General features: G+C 51.0%; 1 long non-coding RNA gene across 2 annotated transcripts; it reads right to left on the bottom strand.

Annotated features, from left to right (window-relative positions):
• Positions 1-1,287: 1,287 nt before the first annotated feature.
• On the bottom strand, positions 1,288-6,172 carry LOC122227681. Of its 2 annotated transcripts, XR_006206193.1 has the most exons (5): positions 6,096-6,158; positions 2,709-2,897; positions 2,040-2,119; positions 1,653-1,754; positions 1,288-1,400 (listed from the first exon to the last, which is right to left on the bottom strand). It is a non-coding gene; the product is annotated as an uncharacterized LOC122227681 (long non-coding RNA). The 2 variants fall into 2 exon arrangements; XR_006206192.1 differs by lacking the exon at positions 2,709-2,897 and having other exon boundaries at positions 5,680-6,172.
• Between the last annotated feature and the right edge of the window lie 10,231 nt (positions 6,173-16,403).

Raw genomic sequence — 16,403 nt, 5'->3', positions numbered from 1 at the left:
CACAGGGCTTGAGGCGGGGCTCAGACCCACGAACCACAAGATCATGACGCGGGCTGAAATCAAGAGTTGGACGCTTAACCCACTGAGCCCCCCAGGCACCCCGTGAAATCCACGTTTTTAAATCCCCCATTGTGTGCAGGCGTGCAGGCTGGGTGGGACTGACCATCCCGAGGGACTGAGGTGGGACATGATTGAGCTGGGTCACTCAGGAATCACATTCTCCTTGCCACAACAGTTGATTCAGAGGTATTCAAATCAGTGTAAAGCTTAGGATTTTCTTCCTGAGAATTATGGGACATGGATGTTCTCTGTCTTTTTGAATAGCTGGAATGGGAACATAAAAGTGAAACCTGATGTCGCCACCTTGTCACCATGAATGAAGCTAGCCTGAGGTCGAAATCAATATGTGAAGGTGGCTACAATGGAGAGCACTATTTAAAAAAAAAAAAAAAAAAAAATTTAACCCGACACCATGATCAAACCACTCCTGAAGTCCTTATCCAGAACTTTTTAGTTCTGTGAGCCAGCCGACTCCCTCCATTATTTTGGGAAGTCGGTGTTATTTTTTTGTGTTTCTAGAAACTGAAAAGATTCCATGTGATACCAGTTCCTATTTTTAAAATTCTCTTCCTCTTCTTCTCTATTCCTCTCAGTTGCCTAATGAGACTGTTACTCAACGCTTCTATATGCTACGCTCTTCTGCCTGTCCCTCCAACAGAGACTTGAGCTAAGAACACAATGATAATGAACAGATAGCCCTTAACTTAAAGCGGCTCACTCTCTCTGTGGGAAGGAGTGGCAAACCAAAGACACGAGTCAAGACTCCCTATTTTCTGACAGGGGTGTTTGAAGCACGAAAGACGGAGGAGTTTGTTTTTCCTGGAGGGATCAGGGAAGGCTTCTGGAGGCAGGTGACGCCCAAGCTAGTCTTCGGTGAGGGCTGAGAATTTCACCAGGTGGGAAGGGAGGACAGGGACTGCAGAGATGGGAGACACTGGTGGAAGGTCCCAGAAGTGGGGAGGTGCCTCATGCATTAGGACAATTCATACTACAATCAGGGGGGAGGGTCTACACAGCACAGAGGCCCGAGGCAAGCCTGGAGGTGCCCTGGGGATCACAGCACGCGGCTGACCTCGAATGTGTGCTAAGGGCATCAGGAACGCTCTCCAAACACAAGGCAGGCCCATCAGAAGTGTTTGAGCAGTCAACAAGGCATGGTCTCTGAAGGGCCAGACGCTATAAACATCCAGAGTCCCCTCTGGCTCTAAAATGAACCGGCAAAGCCAGCAACGGCCGTTGACTTTATTTGGCGAAAATTAACAGTCTTGTTTGAGTTGAAGTTGTACAAAGAGGTGCATGAAGTCCTGGGGGAGGTTGGGGGCAGGTCACAGAGAGCAGAGCTGGTGGGGGAGATAGGAGCCCTCGTCACCAGGGCTCCCGCACATAGGGGTCCCGTGGAGAAGACACAGACCGTCCTCCTGGAGACATTGTCCCCCTCAGCTCTTTTTATCTGCCAGATGTACCAGCCACAGCTGGACCTTCCAGCTGCTTCCCTGCTTCTGCTGGGAATTCTCACACAAACCTCTGGGGAACCGACTCCCTCGGGCCAGAACACGCCCCCCCCTCCAAAGTGGCCCCAAATAAAATCACACCTTTTTCCTGCTCTCTTAGATAGTTTCCAGTCCCATTTCTCCTTTGGGAGGGAGCTCATCTCATCAAATTGGTACAAACCAGAGCGCCAGTTGATAGGGGACCTTTGAAGAAGAAAGTCAGGTCAATAAAACATCAAAGGCAGTTTGGCTCCCTGGGTAACAATGAAAAACGGTGACAGCGTCCCAATTCCCCCCAGCAAGGCAGAGCTTTGGAGGGCAATGGTGGAGGCGAAGAAACTGCTGTTCTTGAATATAATCAAGAAAAGCGTCCTCAGGTGACCCCATGTGATGGCTCCTGTCTCTGGGACGGACCAGGAAACCGGAGTGTGGTAAGCCAACCCCCTAACCTGAGGACTCCAGCCACACACACCTCACCTCTCTGCTCACCTGGAGGGACACGTACCAGCAGGATCCGGGAATGTCAGGATCTGGGAGACCTGAGCTTGAATTCTGGCTCATTCAAGGCCCTAGGAAAACGGGGATAGAAATAGGTCATGGTTTCGTTGTCGGGGATTAAAGGGCAAATGTCCGTCATATGTGGATCACAAGGTCTCGCACAGCAAAACATACCCTCAATGAATACTGCCCCCCTTCTTTCCTTCTCCTCCCTATAGATGAGGCAATAAAGCCCTGGGTATTTTTTTTTTAATTTTTTAATGTTTATTTATTTCTGAGACAGAGAGAGAGAGACAGAGCATGAGCAGGGGAGGGGCAGAGAGAGAGGGAGACACAGAATCTGAAACAGGCTCCAGGCTCTGAGCTGTCAGCACAGAGCCCGACGCGGGGCTCGAACTCACGGACCGCGAGATCATGACCTGAGCCGAAGTCGGACACTTAACCGACTGAGCCACCCAGGTGCCCCAAGCCCTGGGTATTATTAAGGACAATGTTTGCTGCTCTGAAAACCAAAGCCTAGCACATAAGGGTCCAACATGACACAAATTGATGTCTTTCTCATGTAAAGAATAAATCTCGCTGATTGGTGGGTGACTCTACCCCAGAGGGTGATCCTGGACCCAGGCCCCTGTCCTCTTATGGCTCTGCCATTTTCAGCACCTGGCTTTTGAAGCTGAGGTCTTCCTGCTCATCTGTGTCAGGCTGGCAGAAAGGTAAAAAGCTTGAACAAGGCTCTCAAGGACCTGGCATGGAAGCAGCACATGTCTCTTCCACTCAAATTCTATTGCCTGGAAGGCAGTCACATGATCCCATCTCCCTGCAAAGGAGTCTGGGAGATGGAGTCTTGCCCTGTACCCAAGGAGAAGAAGAACGATGTTTGGTGAACAGGTGGACAGTCTCTTCCACCTCTGGAAAGGTGAAATGATGTCCCAGGAGACCCAGTGGGTTAATAGCCAAACTCAGGCTCCTGAGCGTGCACCTGGGCCCCTGGCTTTTCCCTCTACACGTCACACTAGAGTGAGACAGAATCATGGGAGTAGCCAGTGGACCTGAGACAAAGACCTACCTGAGCAAGGGGAAGGGAGACTACCAACAGTCAACACGTTGTCTCGGTCTCCTTGCAGGAATCATCAGTGGGGGGCAGGGAGCCACAGCTCCAGGGAGTTTAGCTCTGAAGTTGGTCCAGATGTAGAGTTGGCCTCAGGGCCCCCTTGGAATCCCTTTATTCAGGGATCGAATAAAGGAAGTGCCTTTACACGTCCCACCAGCCCTAAATGCATAAGCCTTAATCCATTTCTCTGGCGCTTTCCACACATTGACACCCTTATAACTTTCCTTTCCCACTGCTTCTTCCTCTCAGGCTCCTGGTCTCGGGCTGAGACGATCTGATATAGTCAAGCTACCCGCACTTTAGAGGATGCTGATTCAAGGGGTACTTCGGCTCAAGAGCTGGTAAATACGCAGAGCCCAGCCCAGTGATCCACCTCCAAGAATTTAACCCTCAGAAACAATCAGCGATGTACGTGAATATCAAATATATAGGATGTTGCTTGTGATAGTTAACAACTGGGTATAAATTGCACAAGCTACCCCAGGAGTTAGGTGAAGTTATTTACGACACATCCCTTCTGCGGACAACTAGGCAAGAATTCGGCAATTAGAAATGATTCTGCAGAAGATATGAGATGGGAAGGGAAGATGTTTATGATGCAGTGGCTACAAACAGAAGATTTTAGAACCGAAGATACAGGATGCTCTCCTTTTTGTGGGAAAAACATATATACACCAGTGTTTGACAGAGGTTTGACAATACTTTGGTGAGAGGATTAAGAGTGTTTTTCTCTTTCCTTTGTATTTTCTACAATGGATGCTTATAATTTTTCTAAGAGGAAAAAAATGTACTCTTATGCTGAGAATCTCAGAGGTTTCCATTTCGGCACCCCCAGGAATTTATGATCCCTAAGAATAAGGACTTTTCATTCAGTGACTTTAGGTCTTGGTAACCAGGAGTGTGTGAAATGAAGCCAAGTCTCCCGAGGGTATGGCCTGGACTTCTTTTGCCTTGGAGATCCTTAGGTGTTGGTTTGGTTTTGTTTTTGAATTTTGTAGAGTGTCATTGATTTCAGCTTTCTAATGTATAATTCCGATCAAGTTCTGCCTTCCTGATTACATTTGAGCACGTGTGAAGCAGTGCAGCAACACTGCATTAGTCAGCTAGAGCCTTGTAACAAACAGCCCCAAATCAATGTGATGTTCTACAGCAAGCATGCATTTCTCACACGTCTACCGGTTGACAGCTCTAACCAGCAGAGTGGGCGCAGGTCTGGCCCGCCCTCCTGGGACCAGTGGGCTGGACAGGGCATCAGCTTTCCATGGCAATGGCAGAGGTGCAAGAGGGCACACAAGACCATGTGATCCTTCTTACACCCTTGACTCAGAACCGACAACTGTCACTTCCACATTGACCAAAAGACGTGGGCTGACGCCGAAGTCAAGAGGCCAAGGCTCGCTCTGCCTTCTGTAGGAGGAAACTTGTCATATGGAAAGTGCATGAATACAGAGTGCAGGACTGGAACCAGTCCTCTAACCCAGCACCACACATCCACAAATGATCACTGAAGTCAGGTCATGGCAAGAGATGGGAGAACACACCTTGAACTCTTTAAAAATAACATAATTTCCCCGCTGACTCTGAAAGTAACACATGCTGACACTGAACAAATATGAAGGGGAGAAATTAAGTTTGCTATAATTCATTTTCCTTAGATGGTCCCTGTTAGGATTTTGCTCCAATTTCTTTGCAGTAGGCACATCAATTTACACGCTCAAATAAACATATGCATATTTTTATATCTAACAACAGTGGGCTCAGACTTGATTCGGTTTTGTACACGATCTTTTTCACTTTCATTTTATGAGCTTTGCCCTGTATGATTGAATATAATTTTTCAAACAGGTTTTTCCGTAACTGTACAATATTTTAAACTGTCTGACAAATTCTCTGTCCTGCGCTCTCTGATATGGTAGCCACTAGTCACAGGTGCCTGTTGGGCATCTGACACATGGCTGGCCTGAACGGTAACATGTGAGCGTAAAATATACGCGGGTTTTTTGAACACCGTGGTACCAAAACGAGAATGTTCTTGAGCAAATTGGAGCCCAACGAATGTTCAATTGATGATGTGCATCACCCACATTGCTGCCCCCAGCCAAGACCTTGGAAGGGGCCCAGGCCGCATGGCAGGCTGCGAAGCTAAAGCTACATGTGAACCCGCTTCTAAGGGGAGGGGATTCAGAGGTGAGGGAAGGGCCTGACCACTCTGGCTGCTGTGCAGGGAATGGACTACAGGGGACAGAGGAGGAAGCTGGACCACAGGTGGGTTGTCCAGGTTGTCTCCTGCTTGAGGAGAGAGAGGGTGATGCATGGACGGTTGGCCATGCAGATGGCAGAGGCAGACAGATGTCAGGAACACTGTGTATGTGCTGACTTGGGGGAGGAGAGTTGAAGCCTCAGGTTTGATGACCCAAGTACACAGATCTTCCTTGACTTACGACGGGGTCATTTCCCAATAAACCCATCCTAAGCTGAAAATATCATTAGGTCGAAACGCACTTATTACGCCTGACCTACAGAACGTCATGGCTTAGCCTGGCCGACCTTACACGTGCTCACGACACTCACACTGGCCGACAGTTGGGCAGCATCACCTCACAGCAAGCCTGTTTTAGAATAAAGTGCTTAATAATGCATGTAGTTTGCCGGATGCTGCACTGAGAGGGAGAGACAGCAGGGGTGTGTGGGTGCAGGACGGAATTACAGCGCCGTCTGTCCACCCTCGTGATCGCTGGCTGCCGCCGCCCAGCTTCGGGAGGGTCCCACGCTGCAGACGGCCAGTGCCGGGAAGAAAGCCACATGCAAAACTCGCAGGACGGTTTCTACCAAACGCCCATCACTTTTGCAAGATCGTAAAGTTAAAAAAACTGCCCGTCAAACGATCATAAGTCAGGGACCATCCGCGCTAGAGTGTCTGTTACACTACAACGCACACTGGACTGGTTGCTGGATTCTGGTCTTTCTTCCTGGATTTTGGGAGCCAGTCCCACATCTTCCCTTTTGCTGCCTGGATTCATCACTAGTTACTGGAGGCGGCGCCTCACCTGGGAGAGAGGAGGAAGAGCCAATGGGGAGGCGGGGGCGGGCCCCGGGCCTGTGACGTAATCAAGCTCTGGAGAGATTGATTGGGTGCCCAGCCTTGGGAGCGGACTTGCTCCCCGGAAGGAAGGAAGGAAGGAAGGAAGGAAGGAAGGAACCGGAAGGAACTGAGTGACTGAGGATCCCTGAAGACAGAGAGGCCCTGGGAGCTCAGAGAAGATATGGAGGCGGGGGGCGGGGAGGCATGGCTGCCCCAGAGATCAAGAGACATGAGCAAACTCACAGCTGCCGGTCACCGCCCACACCAGCCGCAGACTCCCAGCTGCAAGTGGGCCCGCTGGGGGCAGAGAAATGGCATCTCTTACTGTACTAGGGGATGGAGACATGTCCACTGGGCCGACCGGCCCCATTGTTGGCGGGAGGAACAAGAAGTGTGCAAAGTTGACCCGGTGGATGTGCTGACATCTTAGAGCTGGGACTCAGGGATGGCATCTTCGGTCGTGCTGCCTTCCCTCCTTGAGCCCCTCAGCCAGGAGCACTTGGGCCCCGTGCCCATCCCGCACGGTCCTCATCAGCTGGGTGGGGTCCAGGTGGACACAGGCCCTGTGACAAGAGAGGCTCTGGGCTGCAAACGTTTGTCCTGAGCTCTCTGGACAATGAACTTTGGTCTGGTTCGTGACGGGGGAGGTGGGTGTGGAAACACACTGCAGAGATGAAAAAAACAGGAGGAAATAATCTGCGTCTTCCATCAGACAAGGGGATGCTTTAGCTCCGACCTCCGCACTCTGCCGGGAGCCTGCAGTACTCTGAAGTCAGTGCAAGGGTGGGCTCAAAACAGGCTCTGACCTTGAGCAGGACCTGGGTGTCTCTGCACTCCCACGTGCAGTCGCTCCTTCGTCTATTCCACAGATGTTAATGAGGGCCTACTGTGTAACAGGCTCGTTCTAGGCCCCGGTGATATCCAAAGACAAGACAGCTTTCCTGTCTCTTTGAGGCTTAAGTTCTAAGAGGGAGGGACAGGTCAGAAGCAAACATAATGAGGAAGTAAATGGTCTATAAGCACCAGGTAAAAGGGGAAAGTAAAGCCAAGTCAGGGGGGTTGAGAATACACAGGCCGGGGGCGAGACGCAGTATTAAGTGATGTAGGAAAGGTAGGCCTCACAAGAAGGTGACACGGAAGGAAAGACGTGAAAAGTTAAGGAAGTCAGCTGTACGGAGAGGGGACATGCCTTCCTGGGGACCAGGAAGAACTGGTGCCCAGGCCAGGTAAGAGCAGGGAGGCCCCATGGGTGAAGCGGAGGGAGCTGGGGAAGGGAGGGGAGGGGAGGGGGGAGGAGGGCAGAGAGGCACTAATGGTCCAGAGCGGACAGAGCCTCACAGGCCTGAGTGAGACAGGGTGTCCTTCCAGAGTTTTGATGCAGAGGGATGACATCGGGTGACTTATTTAGCGGGATCACCCTGCCTACTGCGTCGGGGACAAAGGAGGAGGGAGACCAGTTTGACATCTCTTATAGGTATCTAGGCCAGAAGTGGTGGTGGTGTGGACCACGGTGGTTGCAATGTAGGTGGAAGGTGACTGATCCCACACATGTGTTAAAACGGAGCCAGAAAGGTCCATTGATGGGTTCGTTGTGGGATATGAGAGGAACACAGGGGTCAGGCCTGTCTTTCAAGTGCTGGAAAGATTAAATCGTCATTCACTGAGATGTGGAGGCTAACTTCTGCATGTAAATATCCTCGAAAGGTTGGGCAGTGACCTTCTGTTAGGAACGGTTTGGGGTGGAGGTGTGGACAAGGGTCCTAGTGCCCCAGTTCAACACGGCAGAGGCAATGGGTGAAAGAGACCTCAGGCTGGCAAGCCATGGGCGCCGTCCTCTGGTCTCCTGGACACAAGCAAGATGGAGAGAGTGGGGGTGGACCGCTGGGTCACAGCACACAGAGAGCCTGTGACTTGCTGTGATTTGCCAAGAACCACGCTAAATTCTTGATCATTGAAACCCGAGAGGAGGTCACATTCTGCCTTTGGCCAAGGAAGTGACATACTGGATGGGAGGATGTTTGAGATGACAAACCCAAATTGAAGCGAAGGGGCCTCTTCTAGTCCAACACAATAGGTCAACTCTTAATTCAAAATGAGTGGGGGGGGGGGGTAAATGGGGGATGGGCATGAAGGAAGGCACTTGTAGGAATGAGCACTGGGTGTCCCACGTAAGTGACGAATCTCTAAATTCTACTCCCAAAACCATTAGTCCACTATTCGTTACCTACTTGGATTTAAATAAAATTTTAAAAAAACTAAAAAGATTACTTAAAAAAAAAAAAAGAATTACCCAAGATGCCAAAGAGAAGTTCAGATAAGCTAGGTTAACGAAACACAAAGCAAAACACTCAAAGAGCCAAGGGCTCCAAGAATAGCTACGATGAGAATTACAAACAGAGACCGTTGGAAAATGAGCGGGTTTACCTTAAGGAAGAGAGGGAGGGAATTGATGAAAACGGTACCGAGATGAATGCCACAGAAATCAATAAAAATGAGGAAGCTTGAATGAGAATGCCATCAGGGACACAGAACATCAGCCTCAGGAAATCACTCAAAATGGAAGAGACCTCAGCTGTGGAAATGAATGTAGACGGTCCCCTCCCCCGCCCAGCGGTGCCCAGGGACTTCCGGCGCGTCTGTGCAGCAACGAGGTGACCGTGCTCAGGCCCTCACCTGTGTGACCGGTCCCACCTCTGCAGCTTTGGCTTGGGTCACTTCTAGACACTTACTCACGGCCCCTCACCCACTGACCTGAATATTTCATAGCTGGGGCACCTGGCTGACTCAGTCGGTGGGAGCATGCAACCCTTGATCTTGGGGTTGTGAGGTCAAGCCCCACATTGGGTGTAGCGATTACTTAGAAACAAAATCTTTTTAAAAGATTTTTTTTAATTTTTTTTTTTTTAAAGAATATTTCATAGCTACAGCAGCACTTGGTGGCAGGTTTATGTAAGGGTCACACGATGGATAAAAGAGTCTCCGTAGCTATGGAGGCACAGGACACGCACTTCACAGCTTTTTCTGTGGTTCTGGAATTTCCGTGCCTTGGTCTGGCTGCCAAACTAATGGAATTCTTTTTTTTTTTTTTTAATTTTTTTTTTTTAACGTTTATTTATTTTTGAGACAGAGAGAGACAGAGCATGAATGGGGGAGGGGCAGAGAGAGAGGGAGACACAGAATCTGAAGCAGGCTCCAGGCTCTGAGCCGTCAGCCCAGAGCCCGACGCGGGGCTCGAACTCATGGACCGTGAGATCGTGACCTGAGCTAAAGTCGGAGGCTTAACCAACTGAGCCACCCAGGTGCCCCTGGAATTCTTAGAGGACATTTCAAAAGAAACGGGTAGGTTGGTTTGTTTGTTTGTTTAATTGATCTCTTTGTAAAAGCTTCCGGTCAAATTGCAGCCCACGTGTACCAGAAATCGAGCTAACGGCACGCACATGACCCTCACTGCTTACCACTTAACCTGAAGCAAAGATGCTTGCTGTAGGAGGAAAGCATTTCCTAGGGGCACAGAGAAGTGATCCATCTTACCACTGCCTCAACCTGGGAGGCCCGAAGGTCCCGAGTAACTACGGGCAGTGGTCCTTAGGCAGATGTTCCAGATCCTTTACGGACAATATCATTTTCTCTGGACAATCTTTGGATGAAATAACCCTTGGGTCTTAAAGTCATCAAGAAAATATAGGTTTTTGGGTTTTATTAAAGTTTATTTGCTTTTTTTTTTTTTTTTTTTTTTTTTTTGAGAGAGAGACAGAACATGCAAGCTGGGGAGGGACAGAGAGAGGGAGAGAAAGACAATCCCAAGCAGGCTCCACACTGTCAGCGCAGAGCCTGACTCGAGGCTCGAACTCACAAACTTCGAGATCATGACCTGAGCGGAAACCAAAAGTCGGATGCTTGACCCACTGAGCCACCCAGGTGTCCCAAGAAAATACAGGTTTTAAAGTTATTCTCATTGTTTTGGGGGCACCAGCGTGACTGAGTCGGTTAAGCATTCGACTTTGGCTCAGGCCATGATCTTGCAGTTCGTGGGTTCGTGGGTTTGAGCCCCGTGTCGGGCTCTGTGCTGACAGCTCAGAGCCTGGAGCCTGCTTTGGATTCTGTGTCTAACTTCTCTCTCTGCCCCTCCCACATTCGCACGCTGTCTCTCTCTCAAAAAATAAATATTAAAATTTTTTTTAAAAAAAGGGAGAAATTCTAGAAAAGAGGTGGGGCAGGGATGGACCCCTGTTTGTTGTGGCATGTGTCAGACTCTGGGCTCGGCCTCACGGTCACCCTGGCAGGTGGCTGGTACGGAGAAATGTGTGATCCTGGGGCTGAGCTGGACTTGCCCAAGGTCACGTGACTGGCAAATGCTAAGACCAAGATCTGAAACCAGAGGATGCTGCCAAGTTCATCCTCTTCCTCCGTGAACGTGCTGCCTCCAGCCTCCCATCCCTTCTGTAAGGGAGGCACCGGTGACGATAAATCCTGGCTGTCTTGTCATAAGGGCTCTTACTGGGGTGGGGAGGGGACAGGACCGGTACTTGTGGGATGGGCGCAGGTGTATGAAAACTGTCAAGGGACGGTTTTCGAGCCCAGGAGGGGGGCTTGGAGGAGCCGTGAGCTCATTCGTGGAGCAAACTCAAACCAAGGCAAAGGCTATTTGCAGGTTGAACAAGGGAGCGTCTCTCACACCTCAGGCCGGGGGGCCAGGATGTGCCGAGAGACCGACCGGGACCACGGCACCGTGGGAGGGGGCAGCGGTGAGAGGGGACAAGAGCCGGAGAAGAGGGGGAGAGATAGGTCTACTGCGAAAAGGTTATTCTGAAGACCATCGTGTGCTGACCAGAAGAGCCACGCAGGCTGCCGCCTCTGCCGGAAGTTGGCAGGAGGGGTCCGGGCCCCGGCTCAGACCATCTGTTGTAGCTGCAAGCACAGAGGAGATGGTACTGGAATGGCCGTGCTGGAGCTGTGAGTGGACGTGGAGATATAACACCTACCAGTTCTTTGAGTCCAGTACTGCGACCCTGGAAGCTTGCCTAAGGTCTTTCTTTAAGGCTTCATATTAGTAAACAAAGAAAGAAGAAGAAAGAAAGAAAGAAAGAAAGAAAGAAAGAAAGAAAGAAAGAAAGAAAGAAATAGAAGGAAGAAAGAAAAGGAAGGAAGAAAGAAAAGGAAGGAAGGAAGGAAGGAAGGAAGAAAAGGAAGGAAGGAAGGAAGGAAGGAAAGGAGGGAAAGAAAGGAATGAAGGGAGAAAGAAAGAAAGAAAGAAGGAAAGAAAGAAAGAAAGAAAAGGAAGAAAGAAAGAAAAAGAAGGAAGGAAGAAAGAAAAGGAAGGAAGGAAGAAAATAAAAAGGAAGGAAGGGAGAAAGAAAGAAAGAAAGAGAAAAGGAAAGAAAGAAAGAAAAGAAAGGAAGGAAGGGGGAAAGAAAGAAAGAAGGAAAAGGAAGGAGGGAAGGAAGAAAGAAAGAAAAGGAAGGAAGGAGGAAAGAAAGAAAGAAAGAAAGAGAAAAGGAAGAAAAGAAAGGAAGGAAGGAAGGAAGGGGGAAAGAAAGAAAGAAAGAAAGAAAGAAAAGGAAGGAAGAAGGAAAGAAAGAAAGAAAGAGAAAGAAAGAAAGAGAAAGAGAAAGAAAGAAAGAAAGAGAAAGAAAGAAAGCATTTAATGTTGGCGTTGTCCTGGCACAGACTTGCTTCTGTGCCTGTGTCCTTGCCTGTGATCCTGACCTATGGGCTCCTAAGGGTCCTTGTCCACGTCCCTGAGGCCCAGACCTGCTAGAAGGTCAAGGAGAGGGACTACGGAACGCACCCGTCTTCATAGAAGAAGCCGTGATGGGAATGGAATAACAGAGACCGAGCGGACAGAGGGGGCCAGGCAGCACAGGGCTACAAAGGCCAGGGAGAGGGCTGGGAGCGGGGAGGGCCCAGGAACCAAGGGCCCGGGCAAGGATTTGCTGATGTGGCCTCATCATGGGGAGAGTTGCAACGGTGAGGTGGGCCAGGAGCCAGTGTGCAAAAGGTTAGGAAGCGGCTGGGGTTGCCAAGCGAGGTTTTTGGGGATCGCGGGCCCCGGAGTTCACGCGTCAGCCCTCGAAGCCCCGCTGCGCATCTCAGAGCCCCTGTTCCAGGGGGGCCGACCCGTCCCCGCTCCCTTGCTCACTGGCCTTCCTTCTACCTCTGCGCTGGGCTTTCCTCCTGGGATATACTCCTCACCTCCCACCACCGAACCCTGCCACGGTTTTATTTTTCAACACAGTAAGGAGGTTTGGCTAGGAGTTCACTGAAATTTCTCTATCCTCAGTTTACACTGAATATTGCCTGTCTCATGCTTTCCTTGTTTTTTGCCTCCTAAAAATGCCAAGGTGCTCTTTTTTTAGACGCACTGCGTGGAGTAAAGGGGATTAGAGTATAATTTTGTGTTATTTAAAGGCCACTTGGAGAAAATGGGAGTAGAAACCCACTTGGAGTCCATCCACCCTCCCTTCTCCCTTCTCCCCCCCTGGCTCTGGCTCCCCTGCTCCTCTCCCCACCCCTCCAAGGGTCCCTGGAAGCCCCCCCTCCACCCCGAACTGGAGGGTCGGCCTTCAGAAATCCTGCCAGCAAGTCTAGAATGGCCTGGGGGAGGTGGGCGTGACCTGGAAGGAGTTGCAGCAACTTGGGTGGGGGGGGGGGGGGTAGAAGCCTCCAGAGAATAGGACACAGTGTGGGGGCTGCCCTCAGGCAGGCCCAGAGTACTTCCCTGCTCCTGACTCAGGGGCCTGAGGGAAGGTGCAAGGTCCCAGGAGAGGCTGGGCCTGACCACGCCCCCTCCTCTGGATGGAGCAAGAAGGCCTCACGCCCACCCCACCCCCCCCCCCCCACACACACCCCGGGACCTTTGCATCAGAGCCAGGCAGAGGACCTCACTCCTCCCCTGCCAGATCCAGGGCTGGATCCCACCTGCTAGCTCTTTGTCTGGGGCAGGAAACTGAGGCAAGAGAGGCCGGGGCGGCGGGGGTGGGGGGCTTCCTAGGCAACCCTGGTCACTCGGTCGGTTGGTAGAAGAGAACACGGGCTCAGCACCTGAACAGCGCTGTGTCCATCCTTCTTCTTTGACAGTTACTGGGAGCTTTGATATTCATCCTGCACCTCAGTTCCGGGACAGACGGTTTACACTTTCCAAAGCAAGATGCCTTTTTCAATTGACGTAGACACGTTATTTCATCCCTCTCTCTGTTTCCCTCCTCCCGCAAAAGCTGTGGTTCCACTGATGGGTATCTCTGGATTCGTGGCTTCTTAGGATAAAGCAAACAGGTAAACAGGTTGATGGTGGAGAATGCATTGTATCATTGCTTACGTGTATATTCACTACCTCATTCATTCACTCATTCACCGATCCCTGCTGGACGATGGTGTTGCCATTGATGATAGCTGTGCACCTGCCTTTAAGGAGCTCACCATCTAGTGAGGGACATCAGTGTCCACTTCCTGCCCCCAGCTGTCTGTGTGGCCTTAGAACAAATCCCCTTTTCCCCTGTAGGGCTCAGGGACCATCTGTTGAATGAAGGCTGGACCCTCAGAGCCTTCCCCACACAGTTCTGCTATCCGCCCAGCCACAGAGACACCTGCCCTGAAGCAGCGGGCTCTCTCCTCCCCTCTGGTTTTCTGGAAAGTTCCACTGCCCGGGGATCGGTTGTGAGACAAAACACTTGACTCTTCCTGCCCACTTTGCCCAGGAGAGGCCACTGCTATTCAAGGATGGCATTTTCTTTCTTTGAGGTTCGGCCCCCCCACCTCCCACAACTGCTGCCTCCTTAGCCACTTACACCGGGTACCGGATGGAAGGTTCCAGAACAGGAGCACCAGGCCACCCTCCCATGAACCGCCTCCATGCAAATAACCAGGTGCCAACTCACTTCAAGTGGCCAAAAGGCCCTTCACAAGGAGCTTGCACATCACTGCCAGTATCTCTAACACCCTGTCGCCGACTTCCTCCTGCACCGCTCTGTGACAAAGTCGAGACACTAAAAGGCATCAATGTCCAGATCTGATCTGTGAGCCCAACATCAAGATAGGCCAAGGGGCTGGGGCCACAATGCAAGAGGGCGCGTTTGCGATGCCGTCGTGGTCCTTGCTTTCCCGGCAGCATTTCTTCTGTGCCTCCATGGCAGACGGCTCTCCGAGTAGCAGCAGATGTGTATTTCACGAGGACACTGTCGTCAAAAGATCAGTGATGCTCTCGGAACCGCTGTACGGGTCCACAGAGGTGGGTGAGCCTGGTAAGAAGCCTGGAAAGGTCCGGCTACAATTAGACAGCTGCCCGCAGAGGCGGGGTTCGCAATCACAGCGGATCGATCTCCAAAGTGATGTTAAAACCAAGTGACTTTAATTGGTCTCCTTGTTCTGTCTTTGGGAAGAGGGACCTTTTATAATGAAGTGGTTCCTTCCCTGGGGAGATGGAATTATTTGAAAGCAGGCTCTGGATTTATTAAAGTGCAGAGTGGGGGGGCGCCTGGGTGGCTTGGTCGGTTGAGCGTCCGACTTCGGCTCAGGTCATGATCTCACGGTCCGTGGGTTCGAGCCCCGCATCGGGCTCAGAGCCTGGAGCCTGTTTCGGATTCTGTGTCTCCCTCTCTCTCTGCCCCTCCCCTGTTCATGCTCTGTCTCTCTGTCTCAAAAATAAATAAACGTTAAAAAAAATTTTAAATAAATAAATAAATAAATAAAGTGCAGAGTGGGTGGTGAGGCAGAGCATAGGACAGTCTACTTTGCTGTTAGCGTGTGACCTTGGGCACAGTATTTCACTTCCGGGAGTCTTGTGTCCTCATCTGGAGAATTATTTCACATATGTATAATATATATTACCTATGACATAAAGTTTATTTCTGATAAATATCTATATCTATATCTATTTATGTCTCTCTCTATATATATATATATATGACATAAAACCTGGCACATAGTAAGTAATCAATATATTTTTGAGTTCTTCTTATAATAAGCTACAGAACCCTAGGGTGAAAGGAAGCACGATGCTAGCCCTTCTCTTAACAGAAGGAGAAACCGAGGCCCAGAGAGGTTAAGTGGCTTGACCAAGGTCACACAGCTTAGCAGGACTCAGGGCCCGGCAGGTCAAGGCCATTTCAAGTTCCATCCTCCCCACCAGGTCAGGAGGGTCTGTGGGGCCAGGTCCACATCTACAGATGCCTGCGGTGGGGCAGGAACTTGTCTGGACATTAGGACATTCGGGTTCCAGGCTCAAGTCTGCCAACAATTTGCTGTGTGACCTTGGTCAAGCCAAGCGTCTCAATGTCCAGCCCGGTTCCTCATAGCTGTGCCTTCACAGGGCCGGGGCACCAGCCTGCCAGTCTGGCTGAGCTTGTGCAATGCCCTCTGTGACTGTTCAGGGCAACTTCACTCTATGCTGCCTGCAGGCACCCCGGAGCCCCGTGAGAAGGAAAGAACCAGCCCTGGGTTTCTCCTGCAGGGGGGCTGTTGGGGAGGGGGAGGGTCTGAGAGTCACAGGCTGGCTGGCAGAGAAGGGACCCCTGAGTAATCGGGGGAAGGCGGGGGCTGGTGGTGAGATGCAGAATACAACATGGGGAGCAAGTCCATGGCCATGGGGGCCTTGGGGCGGGAAAAAACAATATGGAATATATTGTCGGAGCACAGGCTCCAAACCCATTTCATACACCAGAAGGCTGGGCGCAGAGAGGTCATGTGAGCTGCCTTGGTCTCCCAGGCAGCACACTTCTTGTCACAGTTGCCTTTGCAGGTGACAAATATCAAGATGCCAGAGGAGCAGGGACATCAGCACAGAGCAGATGCCCAGTGAAGGCATGAGCCTAGGTCCTGTGACATCGGGTTACGGATGTAGGAGACAGCTTTGTGCTGACTGCACCCGCCCGATGTCTCCCAGAGTGACTTCCCCGGGGACTGCTTTCTCCCGCTGTCCCCTGGCCTGGGAAGAGGCGGGGACCTGGGGGATCTCTTTCCACTCCTCCAAGAGCTGCACTGGGAACAGATGAGCAGCCAACATCAGTCCCTGGGGAGTCAGGTGGCCTGGTTAGGTGAGGCAGGGGTGATAAGTCTGCTGTCACTGTCTCTGCCACTGCCTGGAAATGCCAGGACGCGGCGCGGTGGGCACCATTTCTGGACCTGGCCCTCGATCTCAGACAGCGGAGTTCACAGAGGAGGAGAGCAC

Source organism: Panthera leo, chromosome C1 (assembly GCF_018350215.1).
Source record: "Panthera leo isolate Ple1 chromosome C1, P.leo_Ple1_pat1.1, whole genome shotgun sequence".
Taxonomy (NCBI): Eukaryota; Metazoa; Chordata; class Mammalia; order Carnivora; family Felidae; genus Panthera; species Panthera leo.
Note: the sequence above shows the minus strand (reverse complement) of the source record. Positions and strands in the feature narration are given on the sequence as shown.